Below are 21,351 nucleotides of genomic sequence, written 5' to 3'. Positions count from 1 at the left end.
TGATAGGGATGTAGACGGTGCCTTATTTAACCCAGTGTATGTACCATTGAAGGAAAATTTCCTCTAAACCATGGGGTAGTGGTGCAGACTTGGACTCACTGTTTAAAATGAAGAAGACATGTCCAAAACCTGAGGCAAAGGAGATGCTGTCCCTTTAAATTCCACACTGGGTAGACTCCAGGATTCTGATGGGAATTTGGAGATGCTAGATACTGAGTGCAAAGGAAAGGAGAAAGTCAGGGATCGCCTTATCTAGTGCACAGCAAGAGTAGGGTAGAGAGATTGCCCTGTCTCCCTGTTGAAATCACAACCCCCCCCCCCTTTAAGGGGGTGATCTGGGCAAGTTTGCCTGAATTTCTTCAGGGGAAAAGAGTAAACGTCCTCTGGGGATGTGTTTCTCCATCGTAGTCGCACAGGGTCCTAGAGAAAATATAATTTGGGGCAGCTCTGGGTGCTTTGCCAGGAGACTGATAGGGCACTTTCCTAGGACGCATTCGTTTTGCCTTCTCCATCTCAGGCAAGCTCTGGAAGCCCCAGAATCTCTTCTAAAAGCCGTTCTTTTCCATGGCTCCAGGAAGTTAGCAAGATGCTGTGAGAAAGGAGAGATATTGATATGTGTGGGGGGATGGTGGTCTGTACCTGTGTAAGGACCAAGGGAGACATGCAGTTTGTGAGGGATGTGGGTGGGGAATCCATGATAGAATGTTATAGTAGTTGACTTGCACCTCACAGTTCATGCTTGGCTCTAAAATACTGCCAAGGGCAGGGGTCCCTGAGAAGGCTCTCAGGAAGACCATTTGAGTTTAAGGTCTCCTTCCTATTTCCTCCACCTTTTAGGAGCTTGTGTAGGTAAATACTTTGGCCACCCTGCCCAGGTACAGTTGGGCCGTGGTTCTGGAGCCAGCCATTGATTTGATTCCCGGCTGCCTCTTAAAGGCTTGCCCTACTCAGCAAAAATGCTGAGTTTTACTGCTGTTAGCATGGCTTCCAGACTAGGCAGCTGTTACTTTCTCAAGGTAAATGGCAGCCATTCTGCTTGAAAGCAGAGAAGCTGGAAGACGAGGCTGAGGTGGTGGGATGCAGTGCCTCTAAAGGCTCCCTGGAAAGGCCTCTTGGGAGGGAAAGAAGACAGAAATATACCCGCTTTTACAAATATTTATGTATGTGCATCTATATCTTCTGAGGAGAGATAAAAGCAGACGTGTGTGTTTGTAGGAACCTGCCCCAGCTGGTGGGTGACTGTTCTACCTGCAAGCACTTGCTCACATACCATTCTCTGCCTATGGGCTGATCTTTCAGGCTGAAGTCTTCAGGAGGCCTTGGCCATAGCATAGACTTTACAAAACTCAGGTCAGAGCACAGCCGCCTAGTGCAGTTGTGGAGGGAGCATGGACAGACGAAGAACCCTCATGTTGATAAAGGCTCTCGTTATCTCTTTCCAGTGGAGAATGGATCAGAACTGGAAAGCATATTAAAGAGCAAACAGGCAGGACTCTGGCTCAGAAAGAGGATAACAGTTCCCCAATATTCACTAGCAATTTGGTGCCATGCCCAGGACTAGAACTCAGGTTGTTTTTCAGCCAGATCTTTGTCTTTTTCACTCCAAGGAGTCACAACATTTCCTAATTCTACCTGCCCACCACACTCCCACCCATGATAACTGCCTGTTTTCCCTTCTGGAACTTGTTTCAGAGATGCATTTCTGACCTTCTTCGTGTGGAATCATGACCCAGGAGAGGGAGAGCCTAGTGCTCAGTCATTCTTCTTCCTTCACAAAAACATTAAACACAAATGCACACATGTATACACAAGGGGGTGGGGAGGGAGAAAGAAAGGATAGATTCTCTTTTCAATGTCATCAGATAATTATATGCACGTGGGCACTCAAGATGATGTGACTGATACACAGAACCCAGTAGAGCATTTGACTATACTTGAGCCTTTGATGAGGAAAGCTTTGCTTTCTTGAGAACATTATATATTTAGCTGTCCATGCAAATACTCCAGGAAAACAAATTTATTTAAATTAATTAAAATCTCGCATTCATGATGGCATAGGCACAGGAGCACCTGCAAGAATATGCAGGCATTCATATACAGGTGTGTACACAAGGCTAGAAACCCTCCCTTCCTCCTATATTCCCTCCGATGAAACACTTAACCTTCGTAGGAAATTGAGCTACTCTGTGTAAACGCGTGTACGGGGACTCACAACCTCAGGGTAAGGAAAATATAAAGTTTTTTGAGTCACAGGTCCTTCAGGAGTTGAATCAGATTCATTAAATAAGTGTGTTGCCAGTCTTTTAGATGCTCTCTTTGGGGTGCAGGCAAGTACTGAGAAACATGGGGATTTTAGGCCCATCTGCAATAAAGCCATTAACAACCTCACAACTGTGGTCTTTTCTGGAGCTAGATGGCACTTTAGCTCCCAGAAGGGGGAGCTGTGACTCCATTTCAGCCGAGGAGAAACAGCTTAGCTATTCCAAATCAGCGCTGGGGCCCCCCTGCTGAGTTGAGAAGGCCCAGCTCAGGCTGCAGGGAATGTATCTGTAGCAGCATAGGTGGGATCTGTAAAAAAATTTCTCTCTTGTTCAGTTCAAGCAGGACATCTCTTAGTGGTCTCAAGAGAGTGTATACTATTGATCAAAACATCCAGTTTCTCTGAAAGTGTCATTGCCCTCAAAGGCCCTGCAGTGTGTGAGGAAATATTTTCTGATTTGCATGTGCTTTCTCATCCCAAATCCTTAGAGGAAGTCATTAGAACGTATCATGAAAACAGACTCTTACAATTAGTCATAACCTCCTTCTCTCCCTATGTCCTCTGACCTAAAATCCAAAGTTTAACAAATAAGTTAGTGAACTCCTGGTAAACCCTATGAACAAAAGCATAGGAAGAGGAAGAGTTATCAAATACAATTTTTTAAACAACTCCTCCCATTGTTTTTCATTATAATATTTCATATGTAAGATAATGAAATATCATACCTTCCTGCGTTCTAATAGCCCTATAGTATCTGGCTCAGATAATCCTTCAAAGTCTTTCAAAGACCATGTTTCAGAACCACTCTTTTGTCTGGATTTTTATATAATTAGAAATGCTATCTATTTAGTTTTTGTCTCTGTTTGCTCTGTTTGTCAACCACACGGAGACAGATCTCTCTTGATCACATCAACATGTGTTCTTATTAGGAACATTTCTCTTATAATGCCTAGGTACTGGCACACAGCAATTGTTCTATCAGTGTTTGCTTTTGCATGTCATGTCCACTGTCAATAGTATGTCAGTTTTTCCTCTCTCTCTCTCTCTCTCTCTCTCTCTCTCTCTCTCTCTCTCTCTCTCTCACACACACACACACACACACACACACACACACACACACAATTTGTCCTCATTTATTCAAAGCAAAGTCATGTAGCTTCAAAATTACACTACTTATCCCAACAACTCAGGGGTACTGGTGATGGTGTGGACAGGTAATTATATCTAACTTGACAATATTCCTTGCTGTGTCCCAAGATCATTAGATTTATTCTCTTATCTAATCTTCCTTCCCCTCCAGTGAGGCAGATGCACCTCCTATGCAGAGGAAGGTGAAGTTCATGTTGGCCAGCTTCCTTTTAAGCAGTGGGGCAAGGATTTGAACATTACTTGAGCATCTCCACTCTTCTACTACACGATCAGCATCACTGGTCACCAATGAGATTGCTTGTTCAATGGATGCTAGAAACAGCTGAAGCACACTGTTGGCTCTTTGGAGCTGATGCTATAAAACTATTGTAGAATCCCTGGATTTATAATAAAAATAGTGTTTTCTTTGAGGAAGTTCCCCAAAGAAACCTCTGAAAGTTTTTCAATAATCAAACCTTTCTCCATAGTCTGGAATCAAAACTGTTTTGGTAACGTAGGCAACATGTGTCTTCCAAGTCTCAGTTTTAATACTAACAGTGAGTTCATTACCACACAAAGGAGCTAGTGCTAAATCTGGAGAAATTTGTGAGATGTTTTCTTGTTTTGAGTGTAATTCTTCCCATCATCTATAAATCTCCGCAACTGAACAATTACAATTTTTTTTTTTTTTACTCATCAGGTCCTTACATGCTATAATCATATAAACAAGTAAATATAATCATATAATTGAAAATATTCTCTTTTGAGTAGAAGAGCCCAGAATCCTATGATATTCACTTGAAAAGCCTGTCTGATACTGCACAATATTTTATGATTATTCTTTAGATTATCTCACTTTTAGGGCTTTGACACAAAGTTGTGAGGAGGATGTGTATTGAGTTAGGGTTGAAAAAAGTATTTATTTATTTTCAGTAATAGTAGGTGTTAATAGAGTGTCCTCTGCTTGTCAGATATTGCCCTAGAATAGTAGTACTGTCGAATAGAACTTTGGGGAATAAAAAACATGTTCTCAGTGCTAGCCAATATGGTAGACACTGCACTCTTAAATATACTTGAGGGCTACTGGTGAAGTGAGGTTTGATTTTGTTTAGCATTTATTTCTTTTTCATTTTTATTTATGCAACTCTATGTGTCTGATGGCCATCGAAACAGACAGTTCAGGTTTACACATCAGGAATGTTGTATGAACACAATCCTGCTTTCATTGGAGCTCACACAAAAGGGAAGAGATGGCTAATAGTGAGTAAGCAAATAGAAAATCACAGTAATTAAATCTAATATTAAATGTCATACAGGTAATTACAGACCCTGTGCTAGGAAGGAAGGTGGGAGATATAACTTTAAATGAGTTAATCATAAAAAGCCATTTCTTAGTAATATACTGATGTTCAGATTTAAATAAAAAGGAAAAATAGAGTCATTATTCAGGGAGATGGTTAAGAAGGCTAAGGATGTACAGATTCCCAGTGTGGATGAAGCTTTAAGTGAGACAGAGTGCGACATGAAATGAAACAGGAGAGATAGACAGAGCCCACACATCAGAAAGGTCTTGTACAAGGGAGTGAGAGGTTTTGACGTTTTTCTCTTGACACATCTTTAGTTGGGAAGATTGAAGTCTGAGAAGAAAGGCGGTCTGGAAGTTGACAGGAGGTCATTATTAGGGACTCTGTTATGTTTTCATCATGCCCATTTTTAATCAGTCATTTCAATGTTTTTTGCTCATCTTAACTTCCAGTCCTATTTAAGAGTTCCACATTCTAGAAATCCTGGGCTTAAAAGTTAAAAGCAAATGAATAGAAAGGGGGAAAGAGACTGAACATGTGGGCAGCAGATAATGGAAACCTGAGGAAAAGAGTAGACTCTGGCTGCAGTTTCAACTGCAAAGATTTATCAAATATGATGTGCAAAAGGATTTGGACAAAATGGTTAAGCAGATATGCTAGTGAACGATGATAAATACAGGCCTTCTAACTGAAGAGATATGCAAATTCCCAACTACTCATAATGGGATGGTAATTGCCATTTCAGAATCTCATAGAGTTTAGGGAAAGGGAAAGGCTAAAGGAGGACACTTCAGAAAAGACAGTGATGAGGATGAACAGTAATTATAAGATCTTCAAGATCAGGGATTGTATCTTTTTATTTTATATCTCCTTCACTTCAAAATCTCATAGGATACAAGTACAGAGACATAAGTTCTTAATTCTAATCCTGACTCCTCTCAGTATCAATATAGACTCCTTAAGAGCCTATCTTTCTCTCTCTGGGTATGCCTTCTATAAATTTAGAGGGACCGTACTGTTGCTTGGCTTGTTGAAGAGATATTGCTGGGTTGTATGGAAATGCAGCATGACAAAGTTCTTGTAAAAGCAGAGAGAGACACATGCATGGTGGCTATGCTTCATCATGAGAGTTAGATGGCCTCTCAGAGATGAGCAAATCTAAAGAACGTCATATCTCATGGCACTGATTGTGATTCAAGACAGGCTGGCTGAGTGGGATAGATGCTGAGCCTGTTGCCACTGGTGCAACTCTTAATATCAAAGTGATTAAGCGTTAACATTAAATCCACTATTCTCCTGGAACACAGCAGCCCACACAGCAGCCCAAAAAGGCTTTCTACAAATCCGTAGACAGTCCTTGCAACTGAGGGGGCAAAAAAGACAATTAAGAAAATAATGAGGCCAAGGAAATGTGAAATTAATTTTTTTTCCATATGACAGTGAAGGAGGTTTTTTTCTCCCAGGGGAACCCTCTTTTAGAGACTGCAAGTGGCCTTCAGGAGACTAGACTGAATAAGACTAGGTGTGAGAAAGTGAACAGTGGTCAATTACTACTGTTGTCTGCTACTGCCACACAGGATGAGGAAGCCCTATGAAGGCACACAATCTATCATTCTTAACAAATTCTGTACTCACATGGTGCAGAACTGTATAGAGGCATGTTGGCATCCTCTTGGGAATTGCTAAATAACTGTATTCCCCCAAGGGTGGGAGGTAGATCCATAAGGCAATTAACAAAAGTAAGATGCAATCGTTTTTGTGTAAACTGTAAAGGCTGGAACAGCAGGGCTCCAAGTAAATGGCCCATCTGAACAGCTAGAACTCTTTGTAAGGGTTAACCCAATACAAGCCCCAAAGGCTTTCTGAGATATAACATATCTAGCATTTCAGAGGCCCAGAAAATGAGCCAGTAGGGAAGAACAGATCCCGTGGTTACTGTGGAATAGCCAGTTTACAGATTACAAGTTGATCTGAATGGAAGAAGGTTCCATACATATCCTGGGGTTGACTGCATTTTAGAAGACCCACCCTATTAAAAGAAAAGTTCTTAAGTTGCTATTCTAAGAATTAGCCATCTGTAAAAAGAAATGAAATGCTTGATGCCTGTGGGAATTCCTGGAGTATCCAGAAGCCCCACAATAAATCTGGAAGAGCATTTTCAGAATGTGACAGAGACCATAGCTTTGAGCAAATATGATGCTGTTGACATGGTACTGGGTAAGCTAAATTTCTCATAGAATTTGATGAGTTCTGAGTTTATAGGCATATTGTAGGGGGAGCACCTACAAGGAGCCTGGGTAGTACTTTAAAAACATCTGCACAAGCAGAGCAGCCATTTAAAAAGAGGAAATCAGCATTTTGATATGTGTAGGCGTGTAGGGAAAAGATTGAAAAATAGATTACCTGGCAAGGGCGGGTAATGTCATTCTGCTGCTGGGACACATTTTGGAGACATGACTGTTTCAGAGGAAGTGGTCATCATCAAGTGCCATTTCTGCAGATGGCTAAGGCTGGGAAGGGTTGAGAGAGTTATAATTTTATTCTGAGTGCATATCAACAGGACAGTATCATTCAAAGTCCAGTGAAGCCTTACAAATGATTTCTGAAAATATTAGCAAGCCAGTCACATTTTTCTCCATTTTGTCTCCTCTCTTTTTTGAATGGGGAAGAATACATTTGTTCAGAGTTCAGGGTCTTCACCCACAGTATTCAGGAGTGGCTGAAATGTCACTATTATAGAACCGCTCCTGGACTGCCTGGACTGGTGCAGTATGTGTCGAGCTTGTTTGTTTGTACTATGATAGGTACATAGTCCATTCTTTGTTGTATGCTGTCTTTAAGCACATAGTAGGTAGAACGCTCTCCCATTTTGGAGATGTAAAAGCTGAGGTATGTAACAACAATGTTGCCCTTTGAAGACCAAATATTAAGCAGATGGTGGGGTATGGGTGATTGGAATCCATTTCTATCTGACTTGAAAACAGTGATTGAAAGTTTGAGGGCTGGAGTCTGAATACCTGTGCTACCACTACTAGCTCTCTGACGTTAGCTGGGTTACCTAATGTTCCCACGTCAGTTTCCCCATCTGTAAAATGGGGAGAACAATAACAACTCTGTATGGAAGTGAAATGAGAATTTAATGAGTGATTGTGTAAGTGTTTCAAACTGTACCTAGCAGATTGTCACAACCACATAGCATTAACCATTTTTTGCTCTTTTACTGCTATGCCCTGATGTATCAGATTGAGCATTATCTGAATTCACGGGCTTATTTTCTAACTGGAAAAATCATACACAAAAGAGATTACTTTTAGGTTTGAGACATGACCTTGCAAAGGAACTCCAAGGATCACTTTTACACACCAGCTCCCTCGCTGCACCCCACAGTGTAGCAGTACGACAGCAATGGTTAGAGGAGAGACTGAAAAAGTAGGAAAAGGGCATCATAGTATGCAGAATTGCTAAAGCAGAATTTTTACTTCTCTGGGTTTCTATGAAAGAAGATGAAGACAGGACATTGACCAGGAGAGTTGAAAGTCATCATCCATATATTTAATTTTCTCTCCTTTTTCTTTGGTCTTATTTCATATATAGAGTCATTCTCTTTAAGATAATACAGAACCTGTGGCATCCTGACTCCCCGCAACCTCTCACCCTGCACCTGTCTACTTCATTTCCCAGTATGTAAGGCCAGTGTGTCCATCAGATTTACCTGAAAGCATGGGTGATTGACAGTAGCTGGATCCTCTGTTTATCTTTGTCTTCATGATTCCCTTTCACACCATTAATGCCATTTATTTTATCAAATTCCTGAATATCTTGAAATGTTTTTTAAAATTCCATTTATCCTTTATTGTGGTTCTCCATAATTAAAATTATTCTCTCCAGTTTCCCAACAAGGACATTCTGTCTCAAAAGTAGGAATTCACTGAAGGTATGTAATAAGTGACAATATCAGACCTCAAGCACTTGTCTATCGTGGCACATTAAATGTGATGTCTTTTGCCTAAATTGCCCTCCCTCCTTGCATTAGCCTAAGGCATTGTCCAGCTAGTAGCAGCTTCCAGCCTGCCCCCACATGCAATTTGGTGGCTTCTTATAGTGGAGGTTGATGCCTGATACTAGGTTTCTATTGTCTTGAGTAGGGTCAGTCATTGCAAATCATCAACCATTATGTTGTAAGACTCAGTTCTGATCTTTCAGATGTCTAAAGTAGGAAGGCATCCATTATACTTGTTCCAGGAGAAGTTATAAACGGGCTGCTGGAAAGAGCTTCCTAAATCCTCACTAACAATCTGCATTTTACTTCCTTCCCTTCTTTATCTGTCAGTATCATGAATATCTTCCACTCTTCCAGTGTGTTCTCACTGCCAATTTCATAGCCTCTTAAAATAGTAATTTAACTTCACAATGCCTCTGCAGGAAACCTTAGCTTAGCCTATTTATTTGCACCCTAATTGTGGGAGTTCAAATGCTGTTGAAACCAGGGCCAACCATCATAGAATAAGCTGCGTTCTAACTCTGAGCCAGAGCTAAGTGCCAAGATCTTACTTTTAATGGAAGTGGTAACTCCAAGCCCACATCTGATAGCAGTGATCTCACTGTCACTTTTAAAAGGAATTCAAGAAATTGTAGGGTAGAGATGGCATGAATTTCAACAACTAGATGTTGCAAGATACTGTACATATTTCTGTCTCTGTATGTTTTTTTCTATTAACTTATGCATGTACATAACATGAATTCTAGAGAATTGATGTTGACCATGTTGGGAACACGTAGAAAGGAGAACTGTAGCGATATTGGAAAATGCTCAAGCAAAGTTGCCTCTCCATATTACTGGGCCAAGAGCTCAGTCATAATTGTAGGATCACATGCTATTAGAGGGCAAATGTGTAGAACTTTGAAATGAAGAGCATGTTTGGTTATACCTGTACTTTCAAAAAGAAAATATTCCTTTTCCATTTAAAACAAGGATAAGCAGATGTGGGAAAAAAATTGAGAGGAAAGAAAGAAACCATCAGGAAAGATATAGAATAGAAGACAATGAGAAGAGGAGATGAGTGGGAACAAATAGAATGATATGTTTGCATGAAAATGCCACAATTACATCTGCCCCACCAAAAGAAGTATTTTTGGTTTGTTTTGGTTGCTTGCTCGGGCATCTCAAAAAAAAAAATGTTACAAGAGAAATGAGATAAAATTAAGCAAGAAATCAGGATGTAATAAAAGAAAGCTTTACTTTTCTATGTGAAAATAAATAATAATAATAATAACAATGATGATGATGATAATGATAAAGAAGAACAAAAGCAACATGATGCCAAGTAGCATTATCAAAATGTTTCTATTTTTGTTGTTGATATTGACATTGTTGATGATGTTGATGTTGTCAGTTGTTTTAACAGTAAATGCTATCCAGGCAAGCAGTGCAGGAAAACAGACTTCCCTGTTAGTTAGAAATGCACATGCAGCACACATGTGGCTTGTGTTTGCTTCATTTTTAAAATGAAAGAATTAATCTGGCAAGGTAAGTCAGTGGTTAATGTACTTTCTGGTCAAATGTGGGAGTGGAGTTCAGATTCCCAGAGTCCATGTAAACACCAGATGGATAGGGTCATGCCTATCGTCCCAGGGCTCTGCTAGCCCTGTCAGCAAGGTCTGAGTTAGTTGAGAACTACTTCAATGACAAAGGTAAAAGGTAATTGGGGAAGGTTTCTGGCAGCATAATCTGTGTTTCATGTACACACACACACACACACACACACACACACACACACACACACATTTGTGATTGCATACATGTACACACAATAGAAAAAATAAATAATACAAGGAGCACTTCTTTATGTACACTTCTTTATGTCAGACACTGTTCTAAGTGCTGTGAAAACGGCAGTGAACACAACTGACTAAGACCCCCAATCCCATCTTGGAACTCATGCTCTAATTAAGGGAAAAGTTGTTATATAAATAAACAAGCAAAAATATAGTGTGTGTCAGATGGTGATAAGCATAATAGAGAAGAAAAAATAGAACATGACTAGAGAAGGAAGGTGGGAGGGACAGATGGCATGGTGGGAGAGGGCATGTTAATTCATGTAAATAGGGAAGGGAAATGCCCAGGGAAGTGCTGACTTCTGAAAAGAGATCTGGCGGAGATTGAGAATACAGCCAGGGACATATCCTGGAGGGTAGCATTCTAGGTAGAGGTAACCAGGTAGACTCTTCTTGACTCCTGGAAGTAGACAAAGGGAGATTTGCAAGTGAATGACAAAGTAAAATACCAGAGGTTTGACCATGCTCCTGAAGAATCTTCTGAGGCGAGATCCTGTGTAAGGAGACCAGTATGACTGGGCTGGAGTGAGCAACAGGAAGTGAGGGGAGAGATTCATTATCAGGAGAGCAGGTACAACATCCAGACACACTCCTAAGCTATTCTAATTTTTACAAGGGAAGTATAAATAATTCTAAATTAAGAATGTGACCCTCCCTCTAAGAAGTCAGATGTGCAGAGTCTATGAAGAACGTTCCTTTGAGAACAAAAGAAAATAGAAATAAAACAAAATATAGAATAGACTCTGAAGACTCGAATTGTGCTGTTTGAGAGGTATCTTTCTATACCAAGAGATGGAATGATAGGAAATATCAACAGAACCTTCCATAAAGTTTTGATGTGAGAGTGAATATCACATACAGAAAACACTTGACAAAATGTCTTATGCATAGCAAGTAGTCCATAAACAGCACTTTTTTTGGAAAGGCCCTTTGATGGGAAGGAGACCTTTCTATACTGACTTACTTTTTGGTGAGTGATTAAAGGAGCATATTAAACAAAATATTACAGAATTCATGATCGTTGAATAAGATGTACATATGTATTAGTGGCTATTTTTGGATAATGTGTTATGAATGAATTTCATTTCTTTTTTGATGCTTCCCTGTATTTCTTTATATTCTGTAATAAGTGTGCATTACTTGGATAATCAGTGCTTTAATTAGTAGGATTAATGGGATTATTGAGTAATCCATGATAGGTTAGAAGAAAAACTGAAACACAGGAGAGTCCATGAATATAGTTACCTACATTTGTAAGCCATCCTAAGCCAAATTAAATGACTAATCTTTTTAACTCACCATTGGCTTGAGTAAAAATATTCATAAAATAGTGGTGATTGTTTAAGTGGTTTGTGATTTCTAATGAACAAGAGTGGGTCTGGGCCCCTTAGAATAAATTAGTGCCATCTTTATATTAAATGAAACCATTTCTTGAATGGATGACACTTTGTGTGTCATGGTTTGAGAATCATGAGTGACTCAGAAGGTCTTTCTCTGTTTATTTTGAATTTTGAGTAAATTACACTCCCCTGACCTTCATTTTCTCACTTTTGAAGTGATATAGGATCATTCTGGGAGGAGGTGATAAATTGAGGCTGCCTCTGAGACCGCTCAGCTTTCAACCTTCTTCCTGCACCCAAGTAGCTCCTCTTACCTGCTTTGCTTTGTTATACATTTGTAAGATTTGAATATGAAGGTCCAAGGCTTTAACAATGACTCGAAAGCATCGTTTTCAACTTCTATTGCCATTTAAGCCATTGTATTGAGCTCCTTGCAAGCCAAATATGGCTTAGACATATCCCCGAGGTTCCCCGGGAAGAAAGGCTAATGTAAACTGTGCCTTTGTCACCTTTGTCATCAGAATACATGAAACACATTTGCTATCAGCAGATGAAATGATATCCAGACAGTGTGTTCCTTATTTAAGATAGGCTTCTATGGAAATTAAACGTTTGCCTAGGAGACCTCAGGACTAAAAGTATGTCTCTCTCGGTTTTCCAGAAAGCTTACAGCTAGAGGTTGCCCTGGAGATGAACATGGAAATATTCAGACTTCTGGAAATAAATGAGGGTGGATGACATGGTGAACCTAATAAAGTTTGTGTGTCTTTTTCCCAGAACCATAGAATTTTAGGGCTAACCTAAGATTCTTGAAACTCCACATAGCTATTCCTCTGTTTTGACAGGTAAAGAATTCAAGGGCAGAGGAGATGGTTCAGAGTGTAAATAAAGTGCGTCCTATAGAAGCATAAGGCCCAAAGTCCAGATTCACTAAACTACTGTAAAGCTGGACAGGGTAGCATGCATCTGTAATCATAAAGTTCTTGTGGTAAGGTAAGAAGCAGAGACAGAATTTCTTGAAGCTCAACAATATATAGCAGCGACTATCAAGAGACTGTATCAAACATGGTAAAAGGTGAGCATGGACACTTGAGGGTCTCCTCTGATCTCTACATGTTCACACACACACACACACACACACACACACACACACACACACACAAAGAAAAAATTAAGACTATCACAACAGGGACTGGACTGAAAAAGGTCACATTCTTCACATAGACCCCAAGCCTAGAATACCAGTTCCCTGTGTCCGATTCTAAACTCATTCTCCTTCCATACCATTCTCATGTCCTTTTCTATTGAGCACTGTTTTATTATTTTGTTTTGTTTGGGGTTTTTGAAAACCCTGAGAATAGTGCATTGGGCAGTATAATACATTTGAGAGAAGAATTATATAATATGCCTAAACATTTTAAAGACTCTTTTGTGTCCTACAATAAAGATTTACTTATTCTTAATTCAAGTGTTCTCAAAATTATTTGACCTTATAATTTCAACTTTCTCTATTTCTTTCAATTGACTATTAGTACTGTATGTGACATATAAGAAGCTCTAAATAGTAGAAAATCTATCTTCTATGCAAAGACTAGAACAATGCCTTTGCGATGAATTTGATTTTAGGTAATTTTGATGATCTACATTATTTTTGAAATTATTGTCATACTAAGAAAATTATCATAAGATCATAAAGAAGTTTCTCATATTGCTTGACAGGGTGATGGTTGACTTTATTGACACCCAAGACAAACACCTTGAGCAAGAGAGAGCTTGAAACACAATAGGATTAACATCTTTACTCAATGGCCAGCTCTGCTATAATCTTTATGTTGGCTGTTATTTTAGACACCATTTCTTTAAGTATGCATTGTTGTAGGACAATGGTAGATTCAGGTAGAGTAATATTCATGAATTAATGTAAGCTTCACTTGTCTTTCCTTCTCTCTCTGTCTCATTTTTGTTGTTGTTATTTGGTTACTATCCTGCTTGCTCTTTCTTGCTTGTCCCCTTCCTGTGTCCTCTTTTAGCCTTTTTTTTTTTTTATTAGTGTTCACTTCTCCTTAACATTTTCTGAAGCATGTTTCTTGAGGATCTACTACATGTCTGATTCTGAAACATTTATTATGAATAGAGTTGGTTTCCTGATCTGAAGCCACTTTGCACAATCTCAGACTGTAGATGATGAAGCTGGAATACACCTATGTATCATGAGAAACAGAAAAGACGTCTATCCCTGTCACCTTGCAGGTTGCATAGCTAGTTGGATGCAGGGAAAGGCCATTCCAGATGGCGAGCAGGAGCAGGAGTGTTTCAGCGTGTCCAGAGAGCATGCCAGAGGTTGAGGCTAGAGTGTTAGTGGAAAGGTAAGCTACTTAAAGTTTCAGGACTTGGTTCTAATTTCTATTGAGACAGTTTTTGCTGACTGCTAAGAGGAGTTGTTGACTTTATTAGATCTACAATTGAGAATGACAGGGAGGTGTGTGGGGGAAGTGAAAGGAAAAGCCTTGGTAGTCCTTTTGCAGGTCATGGTTGTAGTATAGCTACTGTGTAGAAGATGCACATCTAGCAGAACAGTGGCAAGGAAGTGGATGGACTCAAGAAACACCCGGTTGGTGGGACAAAGGAAAGGGAGGTGTTAAAAAATGGCTTCTTTAAGGTTGTGTCAGATCAGGGCCTCCTCTCTCTAAACACTGCTTCCAGAAACAGCAGGGTCTCAATTATCTCAACGTGGGCTGTGAAATTCTAAAAAAAAGTTCTCAAAACAAAATTAAGTTTAATTTGCTTTAATTGAAAAATAAACACATGCCATGTACAGCACTCCCAGGAGGAGAAAAAAAGGCTAGAAAATTAAATGAACTGTTGAGTATGGAAGGCCAGGATTGGATATCATAAAATAGGAACTGGTGTTGATTGAGAAAATGTATTAAAATTATATTGAGGAATCAGAAGCAGTGGTCTCATGTCTGAGTTTTGGATTTCTCAGTGTTTTGTGGAGATGATAATTTTTATGTTTTTAAGGATAGTGCAAGACAACTATGGAATTTGGAAAGCTGTGAAGTTGGAGTCAGCAATTTCAGGTTCACCATTTTTTCTATTACCATAAAGGATTTTGATAAATCATATTTAGCCTCAGCTTCATTATCTGTATAATGGGAGAAATAATAATTGGCTTCCTAAGAGATTGCATAACTAATATACATGGAAATTTTAAACATTTAAGAGATGATGTAGAAGGATGCAGAGTAGAAGATGGAAAAGGAGGAAAAGTATTGGAAGAAAGCATTGGCAAAGAGGGAAGAGAAGTGTGCCACAATGAGCCCAGCTGTCTCAATTTTAGTTATTTATTATGAGTTTTCTGTTCAGACATTCAGGATTTATGGTAGATGCTAGGATACCCAGGGGGTCTGCCTCCACAATGCTTGTATTTTAGCAGTAAATATTCTCACTCTTTGGATCATAAAATGAAGTTAAAGACAAAGATGGGCAGAAGGAGGTAACTTCAGAGACAATTGATGTGCGCTTGGGGCTTTTTTCTCTATAGGGTGCTTTCCTTTTTCATGGTCTCTCTGTCCTCATCACCTAGTATAGGCACTTTGGCCCCTTTTAGGCTTCTGCTTCAGATAATGGCATAGCAACTTCATTCTCATCAAGAGAACTGAGCTTCAAATTGTAAGCTATAAATGCCAAATTCTTATAATATTGATATTTGAGAACCATTGTTGTATAATTTTAGAAACTATCAAATTTTTAAATCATTGAATCTTAGGATAATAAAAACTTAGAGTCAGAATCTCATAAACTCATGGAAAGGAATATTTGTGGAATCAAAAAAAAATCCAACCTTAGTACCATCAAATATTGAAAGTCTAGGATTATGACATTAGAGGGTTTTTTTTAGGTGAAGGTGGCATCTGTGGTTGTCTTGTTTACTTTCTTTCTCAATCCATGAAAAAAATATATATAGCAACTTAGAGATTACTCTTAAATAAATATGTGTATACAATACAAACATGAGAGATGAAACCCTTATAATACTTACCGTAAACACATTGGCCAAATGTCACCTGTGGTGGTGACACATAAATCTTCTGGATGTTCTCGCATTGCCTGACAGGGTGATGGTTGACTTTATTGACACCCAAGATAAACACTTACCTTGAGCAAGAGAGAGCTTGAAACATAATAGGATTAACATCTTTACTCACTGGCCAGCTCTGCTATAATCTTTATGTTGGCTGTTATTTTAGACATCATTTCTCTAAATGTGCATTGTTGTAGGACAATGCTAGATTCACGTAGAGTAATATTCGTGCATGACACTGTGATTTTTATACTGTTTCTAGGACAGTTTTTTGCATGCCTGATGACTTAAGCATTTATTCCTGTTCTTGTCCACAGCTTTTCCTCTCTTATACACATGGTTAACCACTGTTGATCTGTGCTCTGCCTTATGTTTCCTGTGAAACATTGGCTCAGATCATCTAGACTTGCTTTAATCCTGGCATCTGTTTTATATGTGACATTTATTTCTTCAAGATTCTATGATCTCTCACAGGTCTTCATATTCAGTGGTCTATTTTGACAGGAAGAGGAAGAACCTGATTTGGAAAAGTATGCTGAGTGAGTCAAGCTCTCTGTTTTGTACCATGAGAGCTGTATGTTTTTGTGGGTGGTGATGGTGGTGGTGGTGGTGCGTGGGAGTGTGTGTGTGTGTGTGCGTGTGTGTGTGTGTGTGTGTGTGTTATACATATGTTTATCCTGTTTGTGTATTTTGTGTGGTGCATATATGGTATGTGTAGAGAGAAGAGTGTGTGCATATGTGTGTGATGTGTTTAGGATGTGTGTGTGTGGTGTGGGGTATATTTTGTGTATGTGTGTGTGTGTATTGTATGGTATGTATGATAAATATGTGTGGTGTACAAGTGTATGTGTACACATTTATGTTTTTGTTGTAAGGGTGGTGTACATAGGGTATAGTATATTGTATGCTATGCAGTATGTGTAGAGGAGAGAGAGAATGTGTACATGATACATATGTGCATGTATGGTAAGTATGATATGTGTATAGTGTGTGCGGTATGGTGTGTGTTTGTGGTGTGAGTGTGAGTGGCATGTGTGTTATGTGTTGTGTGTAGTATGTGATATGTGTATATGGTAGTATGTGTGGGGGGGTGTTTTGTGTGTTGTGTGGTATATGATGTGTACTATGTATGGAGTGTCAGTGTGGTGCATTTTGTACATGTGTTTGTGTGTGTGTGTGTATGTGTGTGTGTGTAGTTTGTATTTGTATGTCCACATAAGTATGACTCACATACGTAATGAGCTTAACTCTTTCAAATATGAATATATCATTTGTGCTTGAATGTACTCATGGATTCCTAAATGTATTCATGTGTGAATAAACTTGCATGGGAATGAATGTTCTCATCAGGAGATATGGCATGTAAAATGCTTGCATGGTTTCATAAGCATTTGTTAAGCAGCTATAATATTTCTAACAATGAAGGAAATGCTTAAATGAATATCAATGTATTTATGTATGTAACTATTAAGGAAGCATTGTGAGTTTTATTTGAATGATGTTTCAAATATATGTCTTGAACTGAAATTATGTTAGATACCAGGACTGTTCTGGTTCATGAATATAGTTGTAGTTGTGTGTGTGTGTGTGTGTGTGTGTGTGTGTGTGTGGTACCTGTATGTGTATATGTGACAGTGTTCATGTGCATGGGACAATCAGTATTTTCTAACGTGTGCTTCTTACTGTGTATATATGAATATTAATACTTTAGTGTTAAATATATTTTTTCACCGCTTAAACTCTACCCATGCAGAAAAGCAAATGTTTGTCGTTGGACCTGTGGACTAAGTGAGAGTGGATTGTGTGAGCTATGCAGGAAAATAACCCAAAAGTTGCGGGATGACAGTTTAAAATAAAATTGACCATATTGCTGACATGACTGTGTGCTTTTGCAAGAAATCTATCCCACAAGTTATTATCTCTCAATTGCTATTTTTCAGAATGTGCATATCCAATGCCCTGATTGACTGGATCAGATAATGCTGGGTAGGGCTCTGACTTGAGCATTTAGTAAAAGTTCCTTCAACAGTTCAGAAGAGTAATTGTGACCAGAGGACCCCTACTGCAGAAGGCCTTGAATGCTGTTTTGTCCTCACTTCTGAGACAGGCAGTATCCAAGCATTCAATGACCTCTGTCTCTGGTTAGGTCTCCAAGTCATTGGAGTACCACCCTGACGTGCCCATGGCAGGTGAACTGAGAATGTCTCCTGAGAATTACACATCTCAGTGTTAACAGAGACAAAAATAGAAACAGAGACAGTGAAAACAAGGAAATGCCAGTGGCTGTTCACAAGGCAGAATATGGAGAGAAAGGGGGGAAGTTACATGGGTACAAGTATCCAGACATTTCTGTCTGTGAGTTTTTCCTCTCTGCATTTCTTTCCCTGGTTTCCTGTGCTGGGGTTTTCCTTGGCTAAGGCCTGAACTCACATAAATCTTATGCTGTCTGACATCTAGCCAAGATGCATAAGCATTCTGCATTCATTGCACTGAAGCTTGGTGGTGCTGAAATAGAACTTTGAAATTCTCCTTCACTTTTAATTAAAAAAAAAAAAGATTTAGGCCAACCCTGGGTTTCTATTTAACCAAGACTGTTTTTAACCATTGCTGCATTTTTATTGTTACAAATGTGATGCACTGATCCATCTTCCTTGTAATGCTTCTCAATTTCTGCTCCATCTGTCAAAGAGAAAACATTTGCAGAAATCTCTCGGCTTTTCTCCAAGGGCTGAAACCTCAGTTGTAGCATGATATGCTCAGCAGGAAGTAGAGTCAGACATTGGTGAAGTAGAAAAATTGATAAAATCTGTTTCTGGTATTTTTTGATCATCTGGTCTCCCAACTAACAAGTCCCATATATTCAGCCATTGCCAATGAGATTCCAGTTTGTGTCTGAGATTCACTGGGTACTCCCAAGTTGCTTCCTCCCATTTTTTTCTTCCAAATGGAGGCATTGGTTTTGTTCTCATACTTTCATGTTCTCTATTCTTGAAAGGCTCTTGAATTGAGGTTCTCTCTCTCTCTCTCTCTCTCTCTCTCTCTCTCTCTCTGTGAGTGTGTGTGTGTGTGTGTGTGTGTGTGTGTGCGCGTGCGCACGTGTGTGTGTTACATGTTTCTGTGTGTGTGTACTCACATGCATATCAGTGTTCATGCCTGTGTGCAAATGGAAGTCACAGGTCAATATGTGTGTCTTTTCAATCTCTTGCTTTTTGAGGTGAGGTTATTGGCTTGAAGCCCATTGGTTCAGCTATACTTTCTGGCCAATGAGTTCTAGAGATCCACATGTCTCTGTTCTGTGACTCTGTACCCCCAAGGTTGGTGTTAAGAGTTGTGTTCCAGGATCCAACTTCCATGTGGGTTCTGGGGATCCAAGCTCAAGTCCTCATTCTTATACTATGAGTACATTCCTATTTGAGCCACATTCAAATCCTCTGTGTATGGTTCTCTAGTAAGCTCCCATTCATTTCTTAGTAAAAGGACTACATTTTGGTGTGGGAGAAGCATTGGAAGACCCAGGGTTAAACCTTGATTTGCCATGCTTTAACTTGGCAAATATCTCATGCTTTCTGAGCTTGAATTTCCTGTGAAAATCCCAAGAGCCTGTGTGGATCAAATGGTTTAAACTAAGCAAAAAATGCTTTGCAAATTGTGAGATGCTGCACTTAGACTGCATGTATCCAGCCAACCCATTCATTTGTCAGTTCATTTTGTTTGCTTCTTCATTTATTAATGCATTATTAGCTGAGTGAGCACTATGCACCAAATCCTGTTTTGTTATACCATATCAAAACAAGGCAAATTAATGCTTTCCAATAGCCCACATGCATGACAGTATAGTGTTCTGATATGGAATAATGGGTAGGCTTCTGATTCACCTTCCTATGGAATTTGGCCTTGGAATGGTCTTGATCTGAATGTTCAAGAAGAAACCATTTCCAAATTCTCAATCCTGACAATTATCAGTTTATCGCCAATGCTACAAAATTAAACACACTCTTACAAGTGCTTTTAAGAGATAGGTTCTTTGGTATTTCACTAAAGTGATTGAAATTCCATGTCCACATGAGAAACCTGTACATTGTTTTTGGCAGCTATGTTCAGAATTACTAAAACTTGGAAAAAACAAAAATGTCCCTTAGTAGGTGAATGGATACATAAAATGTGGTGTATCCAGATAATGGAGATCTAAAAAGAAATGAGCTATTATGACATGAAAGGACATGAGTAAAGGTTAATGCGCATCACTAGTGAAAGAAATCAATTTGGAAAGGCTATATACCATGTTAGTACAACTATACAATATTCTGAAAAAGGTTTGCATGTGATGCTGTAATATTAGACTCATGTTGTCATGTATTTGTTGAACCCATCAAACATACATCACCAAAGCTGAACCATAATGTAAACTATAGTCTTTGGGTGATGAGTATATGTCAATGGAGGTGCATCAACAAACACAGAGGTGTTCACTAGGGTTTAGGATATGGAATAGGGTAGGCTTTGCCGACGTGTGTATATGAAGGGGTAGGAGGGTTATATGTGGATAGCTCTGCACCCTCCCTTTATTTTTTGGTAATAATAGGAAACTAATATTTAAACAAAAGAGAGGCAATACAGTTTATCTGTGGTAGGGGCTTAGGATGGGGATGGGGTCAGTCAAAAGAATATTCTAGGAGGAGGAATAACTTAAGGCAAAATGGCTGAGTGGTAAAATATGTTTGGGGTTGCTGAAAATATCTACAGAGAACCTAGAAAGCAAAGGTAGAGATGCTAGTTACTGATAGAGAGTGACACATGGAGTTATAATAATGGAGTGAAGTGAAAACTGATCCTAGTTCTCATTTATAGGTGGGAGGGTAGCCATTGATCAGGGCGTGATCCAGGAAGGAACCCAATAATAACAACAGCTACCTTTTACCTCACAGTTTCTGCTTGCCAGACCCTGTCATCAGTTTCCATTCATCACTCATTGCACACACACAAAGACACTACTAACAAAGAACAATTTGACAAGGAAACGGGCATTGAAAGAGGCTGACATTATTTGCCCACATAGATCGTGAGTCTCATGATGAGTCAAAGCCAAATTAGACTACTTATAGTATCCTCACAATCAGTTTTGAATTGTAGGCATGTCTCTGTAGCTCTGGGGTCGAGATGTTGAGCAAGGAACAAATTATGTTTATTTATTCTTGAGAGTAAAACTATCCTGTAGAATTCCAAGAAAAAAAATTACTTTGGTGGTATAGTTTCAGACATTATTCTGAAACTTTTCAAGGAGGTATGTGGGGTCAAGGGAGGTTTTTAGAAGCACATCTTTTTGGGTAACTTCCTGCTTCATCTCGAAAGGAAATGGGTGTCTGTGAGGGAGCTGGGCTTTGGTTAATTAACATCTTCACA

The 21,351-nt window shown here is 39.2% G+C and overlaps 1 protein-coding gene across 1 annotated transcript in view; it reads left to right on the top strand.

Annotated features, from left to right (window-relative positions):
- Positions 1–21,351, top strand: part of Brinp1 (BMP/retinoic acid inducible neural specific 1) — a 189,652-nt gene that overhangs the window by 958 nt on the left and 167,343 nt on the right. The gene's annotated exons all lie outside the window — the stretch shown is intronic.

This window comes from Peromyscus leucopus, chromosome 2 (assembly GCF_004664715.2).
Source record: "Peromyscus leucopus breed LL Stock chromosome 2, UCI_PerLeu_2.1, whole genome shotgun sequence".
Taxonomy (NCBI): Eukaryota; Metazoa; Chordata; class Mammalia; order Rodentia; family Cricetidae; genus Peromyscus; species Peromyscus leucopus.
Note: the sequence above shows the minus strand (reverse complement) of the source record. Positions and strands in the feature narration are given on the sequence as shown.